Raw genomic sequence first — 22,667 nt, forward strand, 5'->3', positions numbered from 1 at the left:
CAGAGAGTGAGGATCCCTCTGCACCCTTCTGCTGAGGATGTTCGCTGGCCCTTTCACCTGTCCTGCCAGACACTGAGGTTTAGCTCAGCCTCTCTCTTCTTCTCTTGGGAATCCAAAAATTGACTGGGGCACTGCTGCAAAGCAGGAGCTGCTTTTCAGCTGATCTGTCTTTCATAGTGGGGGCTGAGGTGAAGGGATCTCTGCCTTCCTGCTTAAGGAGGGAGCCCAGGCTGGGGACTGCACAGCTGCCCTGGGACAGGGGCTTTGAGCTGCCGCTGGCAGGGCTGGGGCAGGCAGCCAGCTTGGCTCCTCTCCTCCACGGGAGCTGCATCCCGACCCTCAGCTCTGCCAGGTGCTGCTGCTATGGGAACTGGAGCTGCTTTAAAGCCATCCCTGTGGCACCACGGGCATTGAGGCAGCTGCAGTCCTCACTGCTTAGGGGTGTACCCTCCCCACAGGCTTTTGCTGCCTGGCCCCTGCTTTTCCCCAGCCTCCTCGTGCTTTGAGCTGCTTTTCTTTGTCTTCTCCCCAGGCTCTTCTGCCTGCCACATTGCTAGTGTGAGCAGTTGGCCTCTCACAGAGCATGAGAAATCATCCTTGTCACTAACCTGGAAAAAAAAAAGGTCCAAATTCACAAGTGACTGGAAATCTAAGTGTTTAATCAGCACATTTTTCACTTTCTGCTCTGCTATGCCCCCAAAGCCTATATAGCAGTTCTTGTCTATATTCAAGCATAGTCTCGACTCAACCATCTGTGACCACTGATGAGGTTATCTGCGCTGTAAAGCCCCAAATAATCACCAGCATTCACTGCAGGTGAGCTAACTGAAGTGCACTTTGATTACAAGCAGCTAACTTTGCTTAGCTCAGCACAAAGCCTTGCATGTGTGGGATTACATCGACAGTAGAGCACACTAATACGTGGCTAAGCTGGAGTTACCGCTGGCTGCATGCTTCCTTCCCCTTCCTTATATTAACCTGTCTGTTTGATCAGTTGTATCTAAATGAACCTGAGGCAGTGTCAGCAAAACGTCCAGGCTTTGCTTTCCTGCCAGGAACAGGAGGCAGGTTAGCACCAGTGTTGAGGACCAGAGACTCCAGTGGTGCCCTGTCCCTGCTTGGCTTCTCCTGCTTGGGGAGCTGCACAGGCAGAAGGCAGCCCTGCGAACTTTCTGAAAGCAGATCAATGTGGATTAACAATTTAGGATGGAGCAATCTTGAAAGGAGACTGAAAGTCAGATTTCTTAAACCACAAGCACTTATTTCTCTTCTTGGTTCAGCCCCCTTGACTGTGGCTGACTCTGGTATTTCTCCTGAGTTTTCACTGCTGGATGAAGAGGCTTTCTGGTTTAATGGCATTCATTAATCATAAAACAATGCATCATTGCAGCACCAGAGTTTAGGATTTAAATTATATTGCTGATAGGCATTGGCCTGGGTTCTCAGGTTGAAGGTGCTCTAAGGTCAAGTCGGTGACTGGAGGCTGTGTGCGCGTTTTGTTGTAAAGGAGGACTCCCAGGATGAGGCGGCTGTGTGTTCTGGCACTGGAACAGACCTTCTGCTGGGCGTGCTGAGTACTCACAGGTCACCCCTGGGGCTGAATTAAGCCACTGTCACAATTCCTAGATTTGCTTTTGATTTTGGGAGTGGCAGCGACCCTCCCAAGCGTTGTCCTGATTTCTATGAATTCTAGCAGGTCTTTGCAAAGCCCAGAATCTCAGTCTCGCCTGCCCACTGGCTGCTCTTGCAGAAGCAGATCTTCCTCTGCGCTCTTTGTTCTCTGTGTTTTCCCTAGAAAAGTTTCTCAGGTTATTAAGGTATCCAGTTTTTCCAGTACTAAAGGACCTACTGTTGGTACAGTGGTGGCGTGCCCTGTGGATGCTGAGATGACCAGCAGGCACAGGCAGAAGCAAGCTTCCAGTCTGTCCTCCCACCTCCTCACTGGACACGAAGGCAATTGCAGAGCCTGTGGCTAGAGAAATGCACTAACAAATGGCCTTCAAGGGCTTCCTGAATCACCTTTCCTCAGCTCCTGTGTTGCAAAGATGGTGTTCAAAGGAAATTGTCAGTGTGATCCCAGCCCACAGATTGCCAGTCAGACAACTCAGTTAAACACTCCCAGATTTGCTTCATGACCCCTGTTTTGAGGCCTTAGGTAAGCATTACGGTATGCAGCGCAGAACTGAAGCATCGATGCCATTCGTAGCGTAGGACTGCAGTTGTTTTTCTTGCTTTTTAGGATTCAGGAGCCCTTGTGTTATCAAAATCTTGTGCTTTACTATTGATAGAGATTGAGTTAACCCTACTGGTCTTGCTTTCCGAAGGCGTCAGTTCCCTGCCAGGAATGCTTCTGGGCAAATTCCTAGAAAGTGGCATTTTAGTAGGCGACCAGAAATTTAAAGGGACCCTGTTTTTGAGGCCTGTGTATACAGCTGTGAAAGTGCACCAGCGCAGAGGCAGGTGAGATGCCCTCCTACAGCTCCTACGTAGCCCGAGAGACCTTCAAGGTCCCTTTCAAGAAAGACGTGGGCTGTTTGTGCATTGCATCATTCCCCTTGCGAATATATGCTTCCAGCATGTTTGGGTTACCTCATTCTTGCCAGAATGTAGACTATGTTTCAGTGGTCAGGCCCCTGAATTTGCTCTCTAGCCAGCCTGACTCGCCGCGCTGACTCTCTGGGATCGTACCGACGCGTAAGAGACCCATCCCGTTCTTCCCGTGTCTTCCCCCTTTCTTTGCTCATCCGTGTTGTGCGGAGGGGTTCAGCAAATAGTTGTTCTTGTTGGCAGGTAGCCCAGGCATTTAGCTTGATAGCAACGTAGAATAATATATGTCCTTTTATTTATTTTGCCTGAGCACAAATTTGACGACAGGCTGTTTCATTGCTTGTTTAATATTTTGTGCAACCTTCCAGCTTCCTTCTTGAGAGGAAACAGTCTGCAGGTGCAGCAAACACTTTTTGTTCCTTTATGACTAGAAGATACTACTATTCCTCTAAGGCTTTTAGTCTGACTTGATTCTGGCTCACCCACCTGCCTGCTCTCTCTGGAGGTGAACGTTTTCAATAATGTACTTTAGAGCTGTTCTATCATCTTGCTATTTATTTCTGCCATAAATTATGCCCAGAGGTTAGGAAGCTCTTATCTTCCCACTCACAAAGGAACTGAAGGAAAATATTCTACAGGGCACAGAGGCATCTTTGGGTGGTTTGTAAATATTTCCAGTGGCAGACGTACTGGGGAATGAAAAGAGCTGCAGTCCCTACCCTGTTAGCATCGCCTGACGTAGCCTGCATCTTGCAGGTTATGCAATGGGGAGCAGTTGTGCGCACGCAGCCCCCCTCTTCCCACTGTGATTTACATCCAGCTTCTGTGAGATACACCTGCTAGTGCTTCAAAGCATGAAAAGGAAATAATAATAAAAAGAAAAGCATAGAGAGATGGCAGTTTACTCCTCATGCGGTAGTTTGACTCACTAAAATCGGTGGAGAGATTTTCAGTGACTTCTCTGGGATTTGGATCAGACCCGAAAAGCACAAGCCCTGAGAGCTGGACTGCTGCCAGCTAAGAGATGCCGAATTCCAAGCAAATGAGTTTTCATTTTTAATTCAGAAGCTAAATAAAATTGCATTTGCAGAGCATTTGGATGGGATAGCTCCAAGAAAAATCTAGAGAACTGAAGGAAGTGATACTTCTGGTGTGCCTCTTCTTAGCAGTACCCTAAGGGGCTCATTGCTCCACAAAGCAGTACCAATTATCCAGCAATGTTTGCTACTACTCTTATTATTACCATAGTGCCTAAATGCTCATTGTAGACCAGGACTCCAGCAAGCTGGACAATAGACGAGCATAGAACAAACAGATGGTCCCTGCCACCCAGAGCATCTCGGAGTGGAGATGGACCGCTCTGTGCCGACGGGCGTCGCACCACACAGAGGGGCAGCGCTTTGTTCCTGCTTAAGTCAATTAGGTTCCTAGTGCCCCGGGGAGGTGACAGGGAGTCTTGGGCTGCTTGTTTTGATAGAAGATAGAAAACACAAGTCCTGTTTTTACCACCCAAATTCCACTATGTTTTGTTGGGAAATGCCTGCAGAAGCTTAATCAGCATGAGGGTGAGCTTGGTTTATTGTACGGGCTTGTTTATAAATGCAGCACTGCCTGCCTGAAGGTCAGGCGGGTGCTTTGCGCCAGGGCTCCGTGCCCAGGTCTAGATAGAAGGGGAGAATCAGCCTACGTTATCTCAGTGCTTCACGAGTACATGCTTTTCTCTCAGAGATCTCTTTTTCTGCATCCTACTGTTTTTTTTTGTATGTGTTTCTTAAAAATTATTTTAATTTTTGTTATTTTTTCCTCTCAGCATGCCCTGATTTCCCTCCCCTTCCTCTGATACACCTCTCTCCGATGTTGTTTGCTTTTTTTTTTCGTCTTTGATAGCAACACCTGGTCACCCTCAGCAGTAACTCCTCTGGACAATGGCAGACTTACAAGACTGACAGTTGCATATCTCTGCCTGTGCTTCACCTGGTCTGCGAAGTGCAGAAGTAGAACGATTTAATTTCTTTAGGGGCTACTGTGCTTCTAGAGCTCAGGTAGACCATCCCTGGAGGAGCTGTACTTAAGTGCTCCCAGACCCAGGCAGAAAAGGAAGCTCTAGAAATCCTGAAAGAAAAGATTGTCCTTGTTTCCAGCTTCCCCCATCAAAATCTCTGTCAGTGTGCAATTAGAAAACCAACAGGACCAAAGGAAGGACGGGAGAGGGAAAGTGACTGAGAAACTGGAGGGCGGTGCTGGCTCCGGTCCAGCTGTGCTTGCCTTTGACAGGTACAGTGAGAAATCCGACTGAAGAGGGGATCTCGAGCAAACAAACAAATCAGCTAAATGAACAAACCGGCCGATAAAGTAGAGCTGCGAATCAGTAGCTAACAAACACACCTCTGTCTCCGCGTCGCTTTCTGCTGGCAGAACGGGAGTCAATTACCCGCCTTCCAACAAGCTATCGACCGGGCTGCTGCCGGGTATCGAATCCGCGGCCCTGTCTGCCCCGTGTGTGGCTCTTTGATTTTCTCCCCCTCTGTAGCTGCACGTGGATGGAAGCCAGATGAGCCAGCGCAGGCCTATCGATCAGCCCGCATCCCGCCTCCTCCTCCTCCTCTTCTTCACCCCGGTCGCCATGACAACCCGGCTGCAGCAGCGGCGGCAGCGCTGTTTACCTGGCCCATTTATTTTCCTTTTCAATATCTTTCCCTTCCCCCCGCCACTCTCACCTTGGCATGATATTGGCAAAGCACTCAGCAGTTGTAAAAGAGATGAGTTTTTATGACTCTGAGGACAATGCAGTTCTCTGCTCTGCTTTATCACCCACTCGGTTCACTTAGTTGATTTGTTTGTGAGGAGCCAGTGCCTGTAAACAACAGATAGCTCAGGCACTGACCAGGCCGTGCTCCAGCAGGACCCGTCGTCCCAAAAGACAGGTCTCCTGCCTATGGCCTAAGCATGCCTGTAGCAAGACCCACATTCTTCTTATATATTGCCCTAGAGCGGTGATATAGAACCGATGGCAGCTCTGACATCATTTCCCAGCTGTTAATTTCACGCAGCCCCTGAGGCAGCACGTACGGTGGACTGGACTTTCTCTAGGGTCTTCAGTCCCTCATAACTTCTATTGGGGTTGCGGTGCCCAACGGGGGCCAGCTGCTGTGACAGGAGCAGCGGGGCAGGCCCGGTGCCACCTCCCGGTAGAAGGCCTTTGCAGTATGTTCACCACGGCCTCCAGCTGCATATCCTGAGCGGTTCCTGGCTTCGCCCAGCTATGGCGAGCTTTCCATTTTCCCAGCAACCCTCCCACATGCCGATGCATTCATGTCCCATCTCTTTCCCCATGCTGCTTCCGTTGTCTGAAATTGCCTTCCCGTTCCTCAGCAGGATGACAGGCGTGCTTCCAAGACCAAGCAGTAGATATATGAACAATGTTTAAGGAGAAGCCCATCTCTTCCCTTCTGAATGGTTCATTTGTTGTACCAAATCATCCATCTGCAGCTTCTAAGTGTAGGATTCTCTGCTGAAATATAAGACATAAAGGGTTTGTGCAGGGATATGGGGTATAAGATACATAAATAAAAGATATCTCTTAAAATATAATGCAGGTGTCCACCTTGTCTCAAAGGTCTTCCTGGCTTCCTTTTAATTGAAATTCTTCACCCAAGTCTCACATTCCTGATTCTTTCCACAGCAAAGCCGTCAAACCCTTCCAGGAGGCTCCTAGTTTTCCTTGCAATTCAATATGATTGACACAGGATGTGAAAGATCACTTGATGTTATCCACTACAGATTCTCTCTCCTTGAAGCAGCAAGCTGCAGGATAAATTGTGGAATTTGCTACTGCACAGTATTATTGAAGAAACTATTATATTTTGAAGAAGAAACAGATTCTGTAAGAAAGATAAAGGTACTAGCAATTGTAACCACTGCAGGAAAGTTTCCTGTGTGATGTGCTGTGAGGCCCATGAGGACTGGGGTCAGTGCGGGTTCTTGCTTCATCCTTCTATTTTGCCTGTCCCAGAATAGTGCGATGCTGGGAGTATTGCAGAGCCCTCATCCCTTGACGAGTCTCACTTCATCGCATGTGTTACTGGGCTGCATTAGCCAGTACAGTAAGAGCTCAGATACTGTAGAGGATGAATTTAGAAGGAGAAAATCTTAGACAGATTGTGTGAAATGAGACTGGGACGGTGGCACTGACCACTACCAGACACCAGGCCCTGGCCTTGCTACAGTGACAATTAAGTCAGGGCACCAAGAGAAAGGGGGAAATGTTTGACTGGCTGGAGCAGTAGTCTGATGTGACATGGCAGGAAGCATGATACTAATGCAAATTGTTAGTACTTATTAACTAATTAAATTGTTATAATGCCCGTAAGGCACTTAACACTTTCCAGGCATAGAGGAGAGACCAGTCCCTGCCCTTAGGAGTAGAAGGTCTAAAAAGGCAAACATGGAGGAACGGTGGAAGAAAAACAATTAACATAGAGCACAAGGGGTGTAATGAGAAGCACAGGGCTTTGCAGCTACAATTTATGTCTGGTTTTGGAAAGAAAGAAGGCTTATGTGATTACAAGATCTTTGTGTATGGGGGAGCATGTGTGTATGATAACATATGTCTGTCTGATGCGTGTGTAATTTTCAACTTCAAGCAAATTCAAGCTGTTTCAGAAATAATTTTGTTAAAATATGAAGCCAAATGAAAAGAAAACCCTTTTCTTCAGCTCAGGAGAAGGTTGCAGTAGGAGGAGCTCATATATTCTCAGACTTCAGAGGATTTGCATGGGCTACATCTCTTAAAAATACCCAGCAGGAAGAAAAGGCTTTCAGGGGTGCTTAGATTCAGTGAAGCACAAACCTGTAGGAAATCGGACTACCCTAGTTGCAGAGAGCTGACCCAGGTAGAGATGTTGCTGCAAAAAGAGGAGCAAAAGGAGGTATGTAGTGGGGAGGTGGCATGAAAGAGTGTGAGGAGACTGACAGGGCAGGCAAGGACATATCTTGTTAGTGGAGGAGACAGGCAGAAACATACTGGAAAAGATGGATGAGCAGTCTTGCACAGGTGACCTTTGATATAACAAGTTCCTTAAGCTCAGAGTTAAGAAGGAAGTAGTGGATAAATTCAAGAGAGGAATGAGACGATATGGTATGCTGCAGCGATGACCTTTGCGGCTGCATGCGCTGTGTCCTGGCAGGGAGGAGTGGTGTGCAGCAGACCTGGGAAGTGAATGTTATAATACTAGAGATGAGAGATACAGAGGCCATAGATAGGATGGCTGTAGGAGAAAGATCTTGTGACTGCTGAGTGTGAAGAAAAATTAAAACCTGTCCACAGGTGGGATGGATGGAGTAAGAAAGACTGAGGAACTGTAGTGTCTGAGCCACACACAGGCTGGCCATGGAGTCTGCTGTAAGAAAAAGGAGGGCAGTGAGAAACGAGCATAAAGGAAGATTAAGATTTCAGTTTTATCCAGAATTTTTAATTAATGGCAAGAAGTGCAAGAGGGAGCATGCATTCAAGACACCAAATGACAGTCTGACCCAGCCAAGCCCGTCTATTCTGTGAAGCATCAGAGTTTCAGTAAAAACACATTGCTCTGTTGTTTCATCAGTCACACCACTGTTGTGTATCATATGATATGGCAGCCGTTCAGCCAGGCTCAGAGCCGCACAGGCTATAATTTCCTGGTCATATGTAACAGGGTGGGGAAGAGGCTGAGTCCTGGGGGTGAGTAATGCTGGAATCGCACCATGTGGCACGGCGCTCCTTGCTGCGCGAGGCAGTTTAGGTGCTGCTCGGATATTCAGGCAGACATTCCCCAGGGCATCTGAACGCTCGTACGCTCTCCTACACTTAAAATACCCTCCTGTAACCTGTTTTGCTGGGCACCCAGATCGCTTTCCCACGTTCCCAGCATTTTGCTGAGTCTCCCTGCTCGGAAGAGCGTGGATTTTTAGGCGGCAGGAGGCCCTGACCACACCGACTTTGCACCACCACCACGAGCAGGCTGCTGCGACGGCGCCAAGCCTCCACGGATGCTTGGCGGGACCCTCCCTCGCCCCCCACCTGGTGCAATAAATGTGCCGCGTGGCATTTATTTTAAAAACACTCGGGGCAATTTGCTGCAAGGAGAGGGCCTTGCCCGGACAGCTGCGGGGGCCTGCACGGGGAGCTGCGCTGCGTCCAGGCCTGCTCATGGCCCCCCTCCCTCTGGCCGTCTTTCCCTTCCTGAGGTATTTTCCTGCGCCTGTGATCTGTGTTCCCCCTCTGGAGCCGGTGTCCTCGCTGGGTTTTGTCAAGCCTCGGGCTGCCAGCCCCAGCTCAGGGGTGGGGAGCGCGGGGGGGGGGCCCAGGGCTCCCGCTGGGCTCCCCAGACAGGGAAACGCACGTCTCCTCTCGCACAACATGAGCTGTAATTTCCGGCAGACATTTGAGGTCCCCGACATCTGCATAATGTGTGCCAGTCTCCTAGCAACCCCAACAGCTGTCTGGCATTTCCAAGATTAAACTGTAATGATAGGCGGCCATTGCCAGGGAGCGGGGGAGAGAAGCGGCCCCTCCTGGCTCCTTCCAAGCCATTTATGTTTTACTCATTTCCTGCTCCGAGTAATGAGGCCAGCGATGCCGGGGTGGTGGCGGTGCTGCTGAGAAGGCAGATTGTTACACACACATGCATGTTTTTGTTTCAGGGCGAATTTTTAGTGCTCGTGAAAGGGAGGGACCAGCAGAGCTCGCCGGAGCCTGGCAGCAGACCAGCAAGCTTCCCGGCAGCCCTTTGCCAAAAAAACCCAGACATGCAGCCCCTGCTCCCGCCACCCCTCCTTGCCCGCCCTCTCCCCCCAGAACTCAGGCAGGGGCCTCACGCCCGCCGGCAGCGTGGCCCGCAGCCCCTCGCCAGCCCCTCGCCGTCCCCTCACAGTCCCCTCGCTGTCCCCTCACTGTCCCCTCGCCGTCCCCTCGCCATGTTCCTCCCGCCGCTCACAGACACGCTGTGTTCCCGACCCATGACTCTTTAATCCCCATCTCCCTCCATGTCCGCCCCGGGGAGTTACGGCGGGAGGGTGGGGAGGCTGCGCCGTGCAAACCTATTTTCCTCGGAGGCAAAAACAACTCGAGGCCAAATGGATTCGTTGCACTAGTGGCTGAAACTAGGTGAAATGTCAGCGGAGTTACTCAACCTTGCATTCCCAAACTCTTGTTACATAAAAAAACAAGCCTTCTAGTGATGCTCGGGGCAGTCTGTAGCCCAGCCCCAAGCCCACCCCTCTGTGTTGTTCTGTGAGGGGCGGCAGGGTTGCGGGTCTCCTGGCTTGTGGCCATCTTCCCCTACACAGCTAAGCTCTGTCATTTGCCTCCTCCGTTATAACTTACTAGCAGGATTCTGTGGGGTTTATACTTTTTCTTTTTTTTTTTTTAATTTGTCATTAAAGAAAAAAGAGAACAAAATTTTTTTTTTTTTTTTTTTTGGCTGCAGCTCTCGGCTCATTTTTGGTTGCTTTCTAACGCCAAGGCCAGCAGGATCCAGGAATTCATCTGCTGGTGCCAGCGAGAAAGCACTGACCCAAACAAGGGAGCCAGGGCTCGGGGCTGCCGTCCTTGCCAGGGATCAGCGAGAGGCCAGAGAGCCCATGCTGCTGAGTCATCAGCGCTCCAGCTGCTGCAAGCCTTTTCTGGGGACGCGGCTGTTGCTAAGATTCCTGGGAGCTGACTGATTGCTCCTTCTATAGTCATGTAACACACACACACACACACACACGTCAAAGGAGCGGGGAACAGCGGCTGGTCCAGCTCAGACCAAGAACACAGCCTGCTGGCCGCGAGCAGCCAGACTGTTCGGCTGTGGCGTGCACGGGGCGGCCGAAGTGCCCGGTCCCATGGGACGAGCTCCAGCAGGAGCTGCTCTCCGTGTCTCTGCATTTGCAGGGCTAAAGCCACCTCGCTGCCGGGAAGCTGCTCCATCACCCACTCATGGAGGTGTTGCTTACAGCGAGCCCCGCTGGTGGTTGCGTACAAGGTTTTCTGGTTGTGCTTGCACGTTTCATCCCATTTTTTTTCCGATCAGAGAGACATTAGGAAGTCGGAGCATGCTTAAAATCTATCTGTTGCATTCCTTGCAGGGCTAGTCTTGGATCGTGCCCTTTAAACAGTAAATAAATGTGCTCAGACAGCAGTCTCGAGCAATTTCCATTTCTGAGGCCCAGGATTACCTGAAATTAAGGACATTTCTAATTAGGCCCCGTCACGTCTGAGACTGTTCTGCAGCCTGCCAGACTGCAGAGGGAGGGACTGCTGCTTCGTGTGCATCCTGTGTTTTCCTTCGCCCAATTTTTATCTATTAAATCTTTTTATTCTCCTGCCTTTTATCTGCCTTAGGTACTCGCCTCCCACAGATGCTGCAGTTACCCTTGTTTCCTGCTCCTTGTTTGACACTTAACAAACTAGATGTACTCAGGCTTTCAGATCTCTCTGCTCAGATCTAGGTTGTTAGAGCCTTAGGGTATGGGACCTGTCTTCTTCTCTCTCCTACATTAAACACATCTCTGTGTTTAATGGAATAACTAGTTTAAAGGAATAACTAGTCATAATAGCATTTAATAATGAAATCAGTAAGTCCAGAGTCCAGTGTCCCTACTCCTCTTTCTTTGCTGTCTGTTGGGATGCAAAACTTGGAGTTACAAATTGCCAAATGAGGTTTCAGAGCACTTGAGCAGCACCATGACTTGTTTCCTAGTAGCACCTCAGAGTCCTAACCAGGGACTAAGAGCGCAGAATACCGTGGTACTGAAAAAGGGTTTCTGACCCAAAGTGCTCGTGGTCTAACTCTAAGAGAAGAGGCAAGCAATGGGCAGAGATAGAGGAGGCCCAGCAGGCAGGGAAGTGGTTTTGGCCAGCGTGGCAGAAGGTGGTCTTCACAAACAAGCAACCTCATGGAATTTTTAGGGCAGATTCAGGTCAGGAAGGGGGGATTCTCTGACATCCTCAAAAAACACAGTTTTCAACTCAGTAAGACCTTTTCCAGGGAGAGACCATTTCCCCAGAGTCATAAGCAGTGTAAGGTCAGTAGCAGATTTAAATCCGATTCTGTCCAAGTGAGCACAGAAACATTCTCTCAGCATATGAAGTCCGCTCATGTAGACAGATGTAGGCGTAGACAAACGGATGTATAGTCAAATACAGATATGGATAAACACGTTAAGTGTTTTGAGAAAGCTGATAAGAAACCCCATGTGCACCAATGGAGAAATAAGTAAATTTTAAATTGCTCAGAGTGGATGGGGTTATTCTCCATTACACCACGTGTAAGCAAAGCTTGAAGGACACAACGAACGTGCTACTGGAGAAGTGCTTGGAGGCTTCGCTGCAAGAAGCCACTCTGTACTGGCTGTAAAGGGACAGATTTAAGTGGGATCAAGTAAAATTTTTCTAACTTTAATTTATAACGTTTTAGGTACTGTAGAAAACAGAGGGAAAAAAGCACTGCACACATGGAGTTTCCTAATTACTTGCATATGCAGACTTGGAAGCTGCGTTTGGCTTGCAGTAAGGCATTATAGTGCTCTGACAGTGTGCCTGCATGGATGGTGAAAGCCGTGTATGGTGATGGATGATTCCATCCACTACTTTCAGCTACAGGCATGCTGTCCTTAAAAATACTGAGTTACAACATCTGAATCATGCTTTTTGGTTAATCAAGAGTATTTTTATGCCCCTAGAGTGTGTTGTTCTTCATATTGTGTGGAAATTCATGGGGTATTTCTTGCAAAAGTTCAACATTGACAAAACTGAAGAAAGTACACCCGGAACTAAAGATGCTGTGCAGCATCCCCCCACTCTCCAATTTAAGGCATTTTGGTATCACAGGACCCCTTAGACATGTTGTAAAGCACCTGTAAGTCAGGCCCATGTGTGCTATGGCTGGGCTGGCTGGTAAGGGGAGCCTGGTAGCGGCTGCAGCTGACCAGAGATGTTAGCAGTGTGTTTGAAGAGGTCAGGCTCTGCTCTGCTCTGAGCAGTGCTGTTGTTCAGCCAGTCCGACCGATACCACCTCCGGAGCGACCAGACCTTCCAAGCTACCGCTTGCTGTCGAACCTTCCGTACACAAACAAGGTAGCAGAGTGGCCCACAAAGAACTGCTTCTCCTGCACCTACCCATCTCTGAGATCTCAGGCGTGGTTGTTGGATGGAGGTGCTGGCAGCACAGACACACGGCCTTCTCCAAACCCACAGACAGGGAGAGGACTTCTGTGTTCATCCTTCTGGATCTGTCTACAGTGTTTGCTACAACTCACCTCAGCGTAACTTTCTTAGCTCAGACACTGGTGATATTCAGAGAGCCTTTGAAATGGATCCTTTCTGTTGGTAAAAATGTTTGTTCACATGAAACGGTCAAGGATTGCTGCTTCCTCAGCCTTCAAAGAAGTCATCTGAAGAGGCCCAAAAGGCTTCAGCCTTCCCCCCAGTACTGTCTACATCAATTCTAGGTCTTGACATTTATTTTCAAGGCCTTCTGTGAAACTGTCCAAGAATGTCTTAGAAAAGCCTCTTTCTTTGCATGTTGATAGCACTGTTCCTCTGAACCCTGGGATAATGAAAGACAAGGCGTTCTCCACTGCAGGGTCATGGCTTTACAGATCACTCTGCTTGAAGATACAGATCTCCTTTCTCTGGCTTTTCTGAAGACAGATCTGAAAACAGCAAAGAAAAACCAAGAAGGTGAAAAGAAAAAAAAAAAAGATAAAAAGCACGAGTGAAAAGAGCTAAAGCAGTGAGAGAGAGGGAGTGAGGAAAGAAACAGCTTGAAAATGACAATTAAATCAGTTGTTATGAAGAAAAAAAAATTTACCTTTCCTGAGACATGGGAAATAAAATCTGGCTGTGATGCATCACTCTGCTCTCAGATACTCTGCTGGGAGAGTTTATGAGCACACGGAAAAGGGAATAGCGGTGCAGTACAACCAGAGATGCTTATATAGGTAATGTCCCTGCTTATACAGCTTCAGCCCATCTAGCTCTGTGCAGGCTTCCCACCCAATATATAAGCAAAATAAAGCCCTGTGCTGCAGGGTTCACAGCTGTTTTCTAATGGCATTCAAAAGAGCATTTGACTTGATGGCAGCAGTGATCCATGTGGCATCACACCCCAAATCACGAGACTTTTATGTCATGTAGTCTTTAGCCTTTCTCATGTTTCCATCTGGCAACTTTAAAAGGATGTTTTCTCTGGTGCACTGCAGTGGTGTTCTCATTCCAAGGGCGTGCCACAGCTCACAGGGTACCAGCAGGAACAGTACTGGTATCTGCAGATCCCAGGCAGACCCCACGTCCACTGCGAGCCTATATTAATGGCAGAGTAGGGGGTCTGGCAAGGAGAGCAATATCTCCGCTCCCTTGCACAACCTTTTGAAGCCCCACAAACCTTTTGTCCAAGAGGCTTAATAGGATTGTAATAGGATTGTAATTCTTGGAAGTGTCATGGCACTGCTTTAGTGTCAGTGTCATAAAGGTTTCTAAAAGGGTAGTTAATCATTAATTGGTTCATGATACTAGAAAACACTGTAGATTAAAATTAAGACATAAAAATCTAAATAAAGCATACATTGGAACCAGCATTTTACAGTGCAGGCCATTAAACAGTAGCTCAGTGACTGCTCAGCCTTCTTGCCCAGCTTTCTTCCAACACAGTGCCAGCCAGGCAGTGCCGTTTGCAGCACTTTAGACTTATCAATGGACAAAATACTTCTCTAAATTTTCTTTGCATAAACTATTAGTGGATTTTGTTTCACCTATGGTAGGACCACCTGTTTTTATTTTTGCTATTAGAATCCACCTCAAACTTCTTCCCCTGTTCCGTACATGAAGTCTGATGAAGATTTGCAAAATCGTGGCGTGTCCCCATTCCTCGTCAGGGATTCGACTGAAAAAATGCTTTGGTGAATTTTCATGTTAGCAAGATCCAGTTTCACAGGCTATATTGCACTACACTTAGAGAGCACTTTGAAGTAGTGAAATCGAGTCTGTAAGCTGTATGCTCTGAAGAAGTGAAATAAGAAACTAAATCCTAACTATTGTTCTGAAATAAATGAGCAAAAGCTGTTTCAGAAGGCATGGCAATTCACGGCACTCAGTAATACACAAAAGGCCTCTACGTCAGGAGTGAATTGACAAGGGATGCCTCGCAGTGGAGTATGAGATACTGGTTGATCACAGCATCACTGCTGAGCAAAGTACTTAATCACTTGCTCGGTATATACATGCGTGAAGAGGTTAAAGAGAATTAATAGAGGGCAGGGAAGCACCCGGCTTAAAAAGGGGCAAAAGCTGCCTTTGACATTGTAAGCAAGTCAGAGAGCTTGAGTATCTGAAAGAATACCAGAATAAATTATCAAATAATCAATTCATGAGCACCTAGAGGGTATCAAGGTAATCTAGGACAGCCTGAGTTCATTTGTTAAGAACAAATAATGTCAAAGCAATTTAAATCCTTTTATGACAATGTAACTGCCTAACAGTGAATGGCAAAATAATAGGTGTTTATGTCTGGATTTCTGTAGGATTTCAACAATGTCTCATCTGACCTTCGTCTAGGCATATGGCAGGAAAGCAATGTAAATTAAATCATTATGAAATAGGAGCATAATTTGTGGAAAATACATTTTTAAGGAGGAGTTCTCAGTAAGTAGTTTGCTGTCGGATGGGTGGCTAGCATTTCAAAGGGAGCCTCCATGCAGGTCTGTGCTGGTCCTATTCAAAGACGAGAATTTGGAAGGTTCTGATTAACAGAGAAATGGCCAAAAACTGAGTCAGTAAAGGCAAGCAGCATCCTTTTCTTTCTTTATTTATTTTTTCAGCATAGATCAGACAGAGCTCTATATTTGTTAAGATATACTGCTTTAGAACAAGAGCAATTTCTTAGAGTCCTTCCAGCCCTACAATCTTTACCTTCTATTTACTTAACTATTTGACCAAGAGGAGATTTTTCTGCTTGATGTTCTTATTAAACAGCAGTTTTGTAAGGCTGTTTTTGTTTCAATAGCCCTATATAACATTTCTTACTATCTTAGTGTAGGTGTACATGAACAGGTTAAGCTGAGGCTGTTGATTTGTCTCTCAAGATGATGTAGCCCCTCTCCCCCACTGACCAGAGGTGACTTTCTCCTGCTTTCATGTGGATGGGGTCAGGACAGAGCCTGCTTGGGCTTCCAAATTCCTGAGCTGCCCACTTTTGTGCAGCTACTGTGCTGAGATTTGTGCATCAAGCTTTGCCTTTCCAACACTGTGGAAAGAAAGATGTTCAAGAAAATGTTTAATACATTATATATAGGAACTGATATGCAAATATAATATTTCTGGAGGAGGAAATATATTGTTGTCTGTGGCACCAGATTTTTAATCTGACCTTTGTGCATATCAGGAGACACAAAGATAAGACAGGAGTCTGCGCAACTGAAGGGAAGATGGGTCAAGAAAGTTTTCAGGGGAAAAGGGATTAAGCACTTTTGAAGCAGCAGCTATCAGGTTTTCTGCTGCAGCCAGTCTTAGGGATGAAAGATTGATTCTTGCCTTGGTGTGTGTTCCAGTTCTTGTTGGCAAAATGTGTAGCCACAAACTCATCATTTTGAGTGGCATGTGTCACACCGACAGCGGAGACTAAACTGAAGTGTGTGCGCTGGAGCTTGTGACATCGACAGCAATAACAACTTAAAAAAAAGCAACCCATATCAAATCCCAGAATCAGAATAATGCAACGATGAATTTATTTCAAAGGGCTGCTTGGTGTCTGACTTGGGGTCACTTCAAATCAGCAGTCACAGCTGTCACAGTCAGCCTCTATAAAATATAAAAGGAGCAGAAGAAATCCCTGCATACACACACACACACACACTTCATGTCGTGCTCATTGGGTATTCAGAGAGAAAAGAGAGATACACAAGTATATGCAAATATTTTCCCCTGGACACAAGAAATGCTAACACCCTTAAAAGCAAGTAGACACACAAACATACAGAGTTACTTTCAAGTGCTCGATGCATTCCTATATAGCAATTTTATTATTTTCTCTCCTAAATAGCTTCTCTGTGACTCCATGGGGCAGCTGTCACTGTGTTATCATCCCAACAAGTAAGGGAAGGGCACAAGTCGTGGCTGTGAGAAAGCTCCAAGCCTTTGCACTTCTGGCACCCTGCTCCCTGGCCAAATAGGGCAGTGAGGGGCACGCAGGGCCTGCTTCTGGCACGGGTGGTTGAGGTAGATGTTGCTACCGAAGTAGCTATTGATGTATTAAAGTAGGAGAACTCCATATCTCAGATTACTGTGGTCAATATCTGTGACCTAACATGAGGATCCTAAAGCCATGTCTGCACCTCTGGACAAAGATGTAAGGTGCCTTTGGCATGGGGCATGGCTACGAAAGGGTAATGCTCAGCCCTAAGGTATGGGTCTTTATTCACTTACTCCAGAAGCTCTTGTTGAAAGACTCAGAAAAATTCTTAGAAATTCTCTCTCTCTACTGAACACGGAGTTGGTCTGAGTGACTTTCCTGATGCACATAACTGCCAGCTCCAACCAGCCAGTGCAGGGAAGGGAATGGGCTGGGTGTTGCTCTGCTATGTACGCCCATCACGTCCATGGCAGCTGGGTTGGGGTTGTGGTTCAAGATAGGCAGCGCCTCATCAGGCTGGGCAGAGGTTGTGTGGTGAAGCCCAAGAAGGGAAAGGGAAATCAGTCTGTTTTCTGACCATTACTCCTTGTTTAGTGAATTGGCGGCATGAGGACACTTGGTTCCCCAAGTCCTGTAGCACTAACTACTGTCCCACTACTGGCCAGCTGAAGAAAATGAAGATTTCAGAGGACATTTTGTGCTGTGTGTATCACAAACCACTGATCCTCACCAGGTGTTCCCAGGTCAGTCATGCAACAGATAATCCAGGGTTGAGGGAAAGCTTATTTTTAAGTTCTCTCGAGTTAAAGGACGGCAGAAAATCTGCTGCAGCCTAGACAAGAAAATTGATCTCACTGTTGTTAAAGTCTTTTTGTGTTTTTATCTAAACCTGCCTAGTGCCTGATTCAAAACTCCAAATATTGTTATGCCTTTTTCTTACAAATAATATAGTCAAGTACCATCAAAACTTTCCTATATGCCCCCTTAGAGACTGCAATCAAGTTACCCCAAATAAATACATTAACCATCCCAATCTGTCCTAGAGGAATGTGTTTTACAGCTCTCACGTTATTCCTGTGTTATGCTTCAGAAATCTTTCCAGCTGATCAACATCCTTCCTGAAATGTGTGTATTTGGTTACCTCTTGTAATCTCTAAATATTTTTCCAGGTCCCTGCATTCCTGGAGACTGTCCCGTTCTGGAAGTTCTGGTGCTAGATAGATGACTTTGCACGTGACTGTAGCCAGACACCCACTCAGAGAAGCCCACCTTACCAAGCTCTCCAGATGGAGCTACCATGTCCTATTGTTATTTACTTCTCTGCCGATTCTTCTGTCACGCACATTGATTCTCTGTTTTTCTTTTAGTTAATTGATAGAGATATTGAGTAGTTTTATGCCCAAAACAGATTTCTTAGGTGCTCAGTAGGATAACTTACATAAGACGTTGATTCCTTAATTACCATTACTTTTTTAATGATATATCAGTTGAGTGGGAATTTAATTTGTTTGGTAAGGGCAACATTGATTTGTGTAGTGCTATTTTTTTATCTTATGCCAGAAAGGACAAAGTCAGCTACCTTACAGAAACCAAAGTATGTAATATCAGTACCAGTTACTTTATCAACCATATCTGTAAGCTCATCAAGAATAATGTTAAGGTTCTTAGACGAGACATTCCACAATGTCGTGTTGTTTGGTATCAATCGTGCCACCATCTTTTCATACTTCATTGACTGATTCCCAGTTTGCCCAGCACTAACGTGAGGCTAAGCAGCCACATAGCATGCCATCTAGCCTTGTAAACATTCGCCCACACAGGGTTATTTTCTCCTGTGTGCTGGACTTTTGTGGTATTTTGAAGTTTATTAAACAGAAATCAAAATTAAAAATTCAGAGTGGCATACCCCTCACCTGGCATCAGCTTTCCTAACCCTAGGACCTTATGTAAATTTGTCACCTAGGCGTCTTCCGTAGTCTGTGCTGAGGGCAGTTTGCCTGTTTCTAAGCTACTTTCTGAGATAGGTGGGGTGAAACGCCTTGGGATGAAATGTCCTTTGGGGTGCCATTCTGTTTCTTTGACTCTGAAGTGCTTTAGGTGAGCAGTTTAGTTCATCTTTTGATGTTAGTCAGCTGAGGTGCTTGCCAGCCTCAGAAAGTTCCTCATTCCTTCTTTTAATAGTCTTGTTCCCAGAGATGCACAATCATTTGAACTCATATGATCATGTGGGCTCTAAATACTTCTTTATCTAGGCATCCAGCTTTGATTTTTATCCCATAAACCGACTCAGATACAGAGATCTACATACCACTGCTGAGGTAGTTTGGTGTCCAGGCACGACAGTTAATCACTTAGGGACAGAGCCTGCAGCCTTTGACTAAGAGAGGGAAATTATACGGCCCTTCATTTGGGACCATTCAGATGGAGACTGGCTGCAGACTTGTGGTCTGTATTCATTACACACCATGCAGTGCCTGTGTTATGACCAAAAATGACATATCCTTTCATCTGGATTTGAAGTTCCCCGTGTTAAACAAATCCAGTAGCAGTGGATTTAGTACATATAAGGGATTTTACTGTTTTCGCAAACTATATAAGAGTATAGGCAGTGTCCTACTGGGTCAGACCAATGGTCTAGCTAACTTAATTATTCTGCTTCTAGCAGTGCCAAGTGGAGATTGTATTTAGGGAGAGCACATGAGCATTTGATTAAAAAAAAAAAAAAAAAAAAGCAGTATCATGCAAATCAGCATTTCTCTTATTAAATAAATCCGGTTCCTTTTGGGCCACTGTGTGGAGGGAGCTACCAAGACAGTAGCACTCCTTGCTGCTGTTGGGATATCTCCTTGTGGTCATGTTGGAAGGCACAGTATAGTCTCTTTTTTGTGCAGGTCTTCAAGCCATTGATCCTGGAGTCATGAGACTTTCAGGATTCATTAAATGAACACACTTATATCCTCATGACAGCAGATAAAAGCTGGGGAAAAAAATTGACCCCCGAACAATTTCAGAAATCCAACTGAGAAAACTGACAGCAATGTTAGTGTTTAAAAATGTCTCATTATTTCAACCCTTAACTTTTGGAGCATGAATGCTCAGCTAAGGCAACATTATGGTCAGTCCCTCTGTGTTTCCACTTCCTGGCTGTAAAATGGGGAGTGTAAAATTTGCCTACTTCATAGAGTATCGTCGTCATAAGTACTTTAAAGATTATGAGGTGTTCAGGTACTGAGGAATAAACTTTCTCCAATGACCTGATACAGAGATATATAAGATAAAGAGATTTCCAAGAAGTGGCTGGAGCCTCTTAACGATGAAAGAAATCACTGTCTGAGGAGGTTGTTAGAGCACTGGGAAAGTGAGCAAAATATAAATTTGCCATACAAGATAAGAATATTGAGAGATCAGAAGGATTAAAAGGAAGCTTTAAGCAGGACTTCTGCACAGATGTGGTTAGAAGGGAATCACATGAAAGCAGGAGAACTCTGCCCAGTGCCAGAAGACCCAACGTTGTTGGGTCGTGTCGTTTTTGATTTCAAGTTCCAGTGCCACTGCTGGCTGTGTGGCTTGGGGTAAGTCTCACTGTGTTTGAGGCATCACCCTCTCCACTGGTGATACAGCCTCAGACCAGTTCTGGGGCCGTCAGAGGCTGTAGAGTTCTCCCCGGCCACCGACAGAACAAACAGAAAAGCACCCAGCTGTGCCAGAGGAGCTTCGGACTGGACATCAGGAAATATTTACCATGAGGGTGTTCAAACACTGGGACAGGCTGCTTAGAGGTGGTTGATGCTCCACACCTGTCAGTGTTCATTTGGAGAATGCCCTCAGTAATCTGTTTTAACTTCTGGTCAGCTCTGAAGTGGTCAGGTAGCTGCAGTGGATGATCTTTGGAGGTCCCTTCCAACTGAATTATTTTAATTTCAAATGTCTGATTTCTAGTTTATTCAGTCTTCAGTCGCTCCTTGGAGAGCAAGTAGTGCCAGGTGTGGTGTGACTTTTGGAACATGGGAACAATGGGGGCTACTCTGAGAGCAAATAACGTGTTTCACCCCAGTCAGCGGGGAGGAATTGTGTGTAGCCTCTGCTGGCCTGGGCAGCGTTAGAGCAGGAAACTTGCTGGGAGCTGTGGCAAGGGCATTGCAGGGTGCCTGCACTGTCCAGACATTAACTAGCCCTTTTTCCAGGTGGAGAGCTCTCTTTGAATAACTTAAATGTGTCTTTGGCTGGTATGCTTCAAAAGACAGCCCGCGGATATGTAGCACTTGTATGAACCACCTCAGTAAAGATATTTAGGCAACCCTGGCTGTTGCCAGATAATTCAGTAGCTGCCCTGGTGATACACAGCAATTGGTCTGGATTCCTTTGCCTGTGACACTCTTGCTTCTTTGTTCCTTCCATTCCCATTGTTGCCATCTCATGTTTAATATTTAAGCTCTGCATTCCCTGGGCAGGGCCCATTCTTTTCATCTGTGTTTGCACACTGGCTAAGATGGTGGGGTACTGGTCCATGACCAGAACTACTGGGTACTTTGCTAATGATTATAATGGCAGTAATTAATAATGCTTTGTTCTTTGATCTCTGGGCTTGCCGAGGCAGTCGCTGCTGCAATTGTTCTTTGCCCTAGGGCTAAGTGTGTAGCCAGGTTGTTTTTTTAGCTATCTGGTGGTTTGATCTCTGTGCCCCCACCTGTATGCTGACCCTGCCTTCAGACTGGCAGACTGGAGACTCCTAAGATGGTTTTGAGGGCAGTTGGCAAGGCTGCCTTTGGATCCGCTCCTTCCATTGGGACTAGCTTGTATTCCCTTGAGTGCTCCACTCTTCTCAGTAGTCCACAACAGGGCATCCAAATTTCTCTGCTATGCTGCTGCCCTGTCATGACACAGCAGTGTTTTTTACAGTGATAAATAAATGGATTGTTCATGGGTCACTTTAGCTTCCGAGTCCTTATATCCATACACAGCTTCTGTTGGTTGATTGGAGATTTAAAGAAGAGAAATCAGAAGCAAGAGATCTTTTAAAATATGAATGACTAACCTGAGCATCTCAGGAGAGCCAAGTAAGAAATCTGAGAGGATAAAACAATGGATTCGTGTACTGTGTCATAAATCATACATGTCAGTGTATTGGGTTTGGATGCACAACCAGGAAAAGTTGTATATCAGTCCTGGAAATGTTGACAGAAATGGCATGAGCTCCTTGTGCAGACATGAGGGACAGAGAGAGATTCCCCTGAACCTGAGCACATCACTTCTCCGTTTATGCCTTGTTTCCCTAACAGCAGAAGTCATGAAAAGAGTAACTGCGATGAGAATGAGTGAGAATGAGATTATTTGCCTTTTTCCCCCTTGTTTCCTTTTCAAAGTCATTCTAAGGCTGGTCCCTCACCTGTTGAAAAGGCTCTTACCTAACAAACCTGGTAGGTAGCTGACCTGCGTCCTGCTGACACCAGCCATGCTGCTGGGGGCTCAGAGGAGTCACTGGGACAAGCCAGATAAAGACACTGTGGTTATCTGAGGTCCTAAAGAGAGGCTCGACATAGCTGGCCTCTTCTCCCCAGCAAGACCCCTAACACTTTCTCTAGAAGCAGAATGATACCATCATCCTGGGAGATTTCTGCAGCTGTGATACTGTTTAGATTCCCTTACACCACAGTGATGCTGGGAGGCAGACTGTGAGGAGGTAAGAGTCTGAAAAAATGGGAACTGACCCCCCTGGCCCTTATTCCAGGCTCAGTCAGAATCATTTCCAAGCCCCCCAGAACATCCTATGTACTGCACGGGTCTAAATCTAAAGGGAAAACTAAAACAGTCGCTCTGCGAGGGTTGGACTAAAGCAGCAAAGTTGGAAACTTCATCCCCTCACTGAGGCCACAGGAGGCCAGGGGATGGCCTGGGCAGACAGGATTAGAAACACAAGGGTGTTAGAGAATACAGCAGGAGAGCTAACCCAGCTTTTGGTGACCTGCCTAA

The 22,667-nt window shown here is 46.5% G+C and overlaps 1 long non-coding RNA gene across 1 annotated transcript; it reads right to left on the minus strand.

The window, feature by feature from the left end:
• Positions 1 to 648: 648 nt before the first annotated feature.
• Positions 649 to 6,314, minus strand: LOC121071304. The gene is made up of 3 exons (XR_005820516.1): positions 6,152 to 6,314; positions 4,933 to 6,058; positions 649 to 1,791 (listed from the first exon to the last, which is right to left on the minus strand). It is a non-coding gene; the product is annotated as an uncharacterized LOC121071304 (long non-coding RNA).
• Positions 6,315 to 22,667: the final 16,353 nt, after the last annotated feature.

Source organism: Cygnus olor, chromosome 5 (assembly GCF_009769625.2).
Source record: "Cygnus olor isolate bCygOlo1 chromosome 5, bCygOlo1.pri.v2, whole genome shotgun sequence".
NCBI classification, from domain to species: Eukaryota; Metazoa; Chordata; class Aves; order Anseriformes; family Anatidae; genus Cygnus; species Cygnus olor.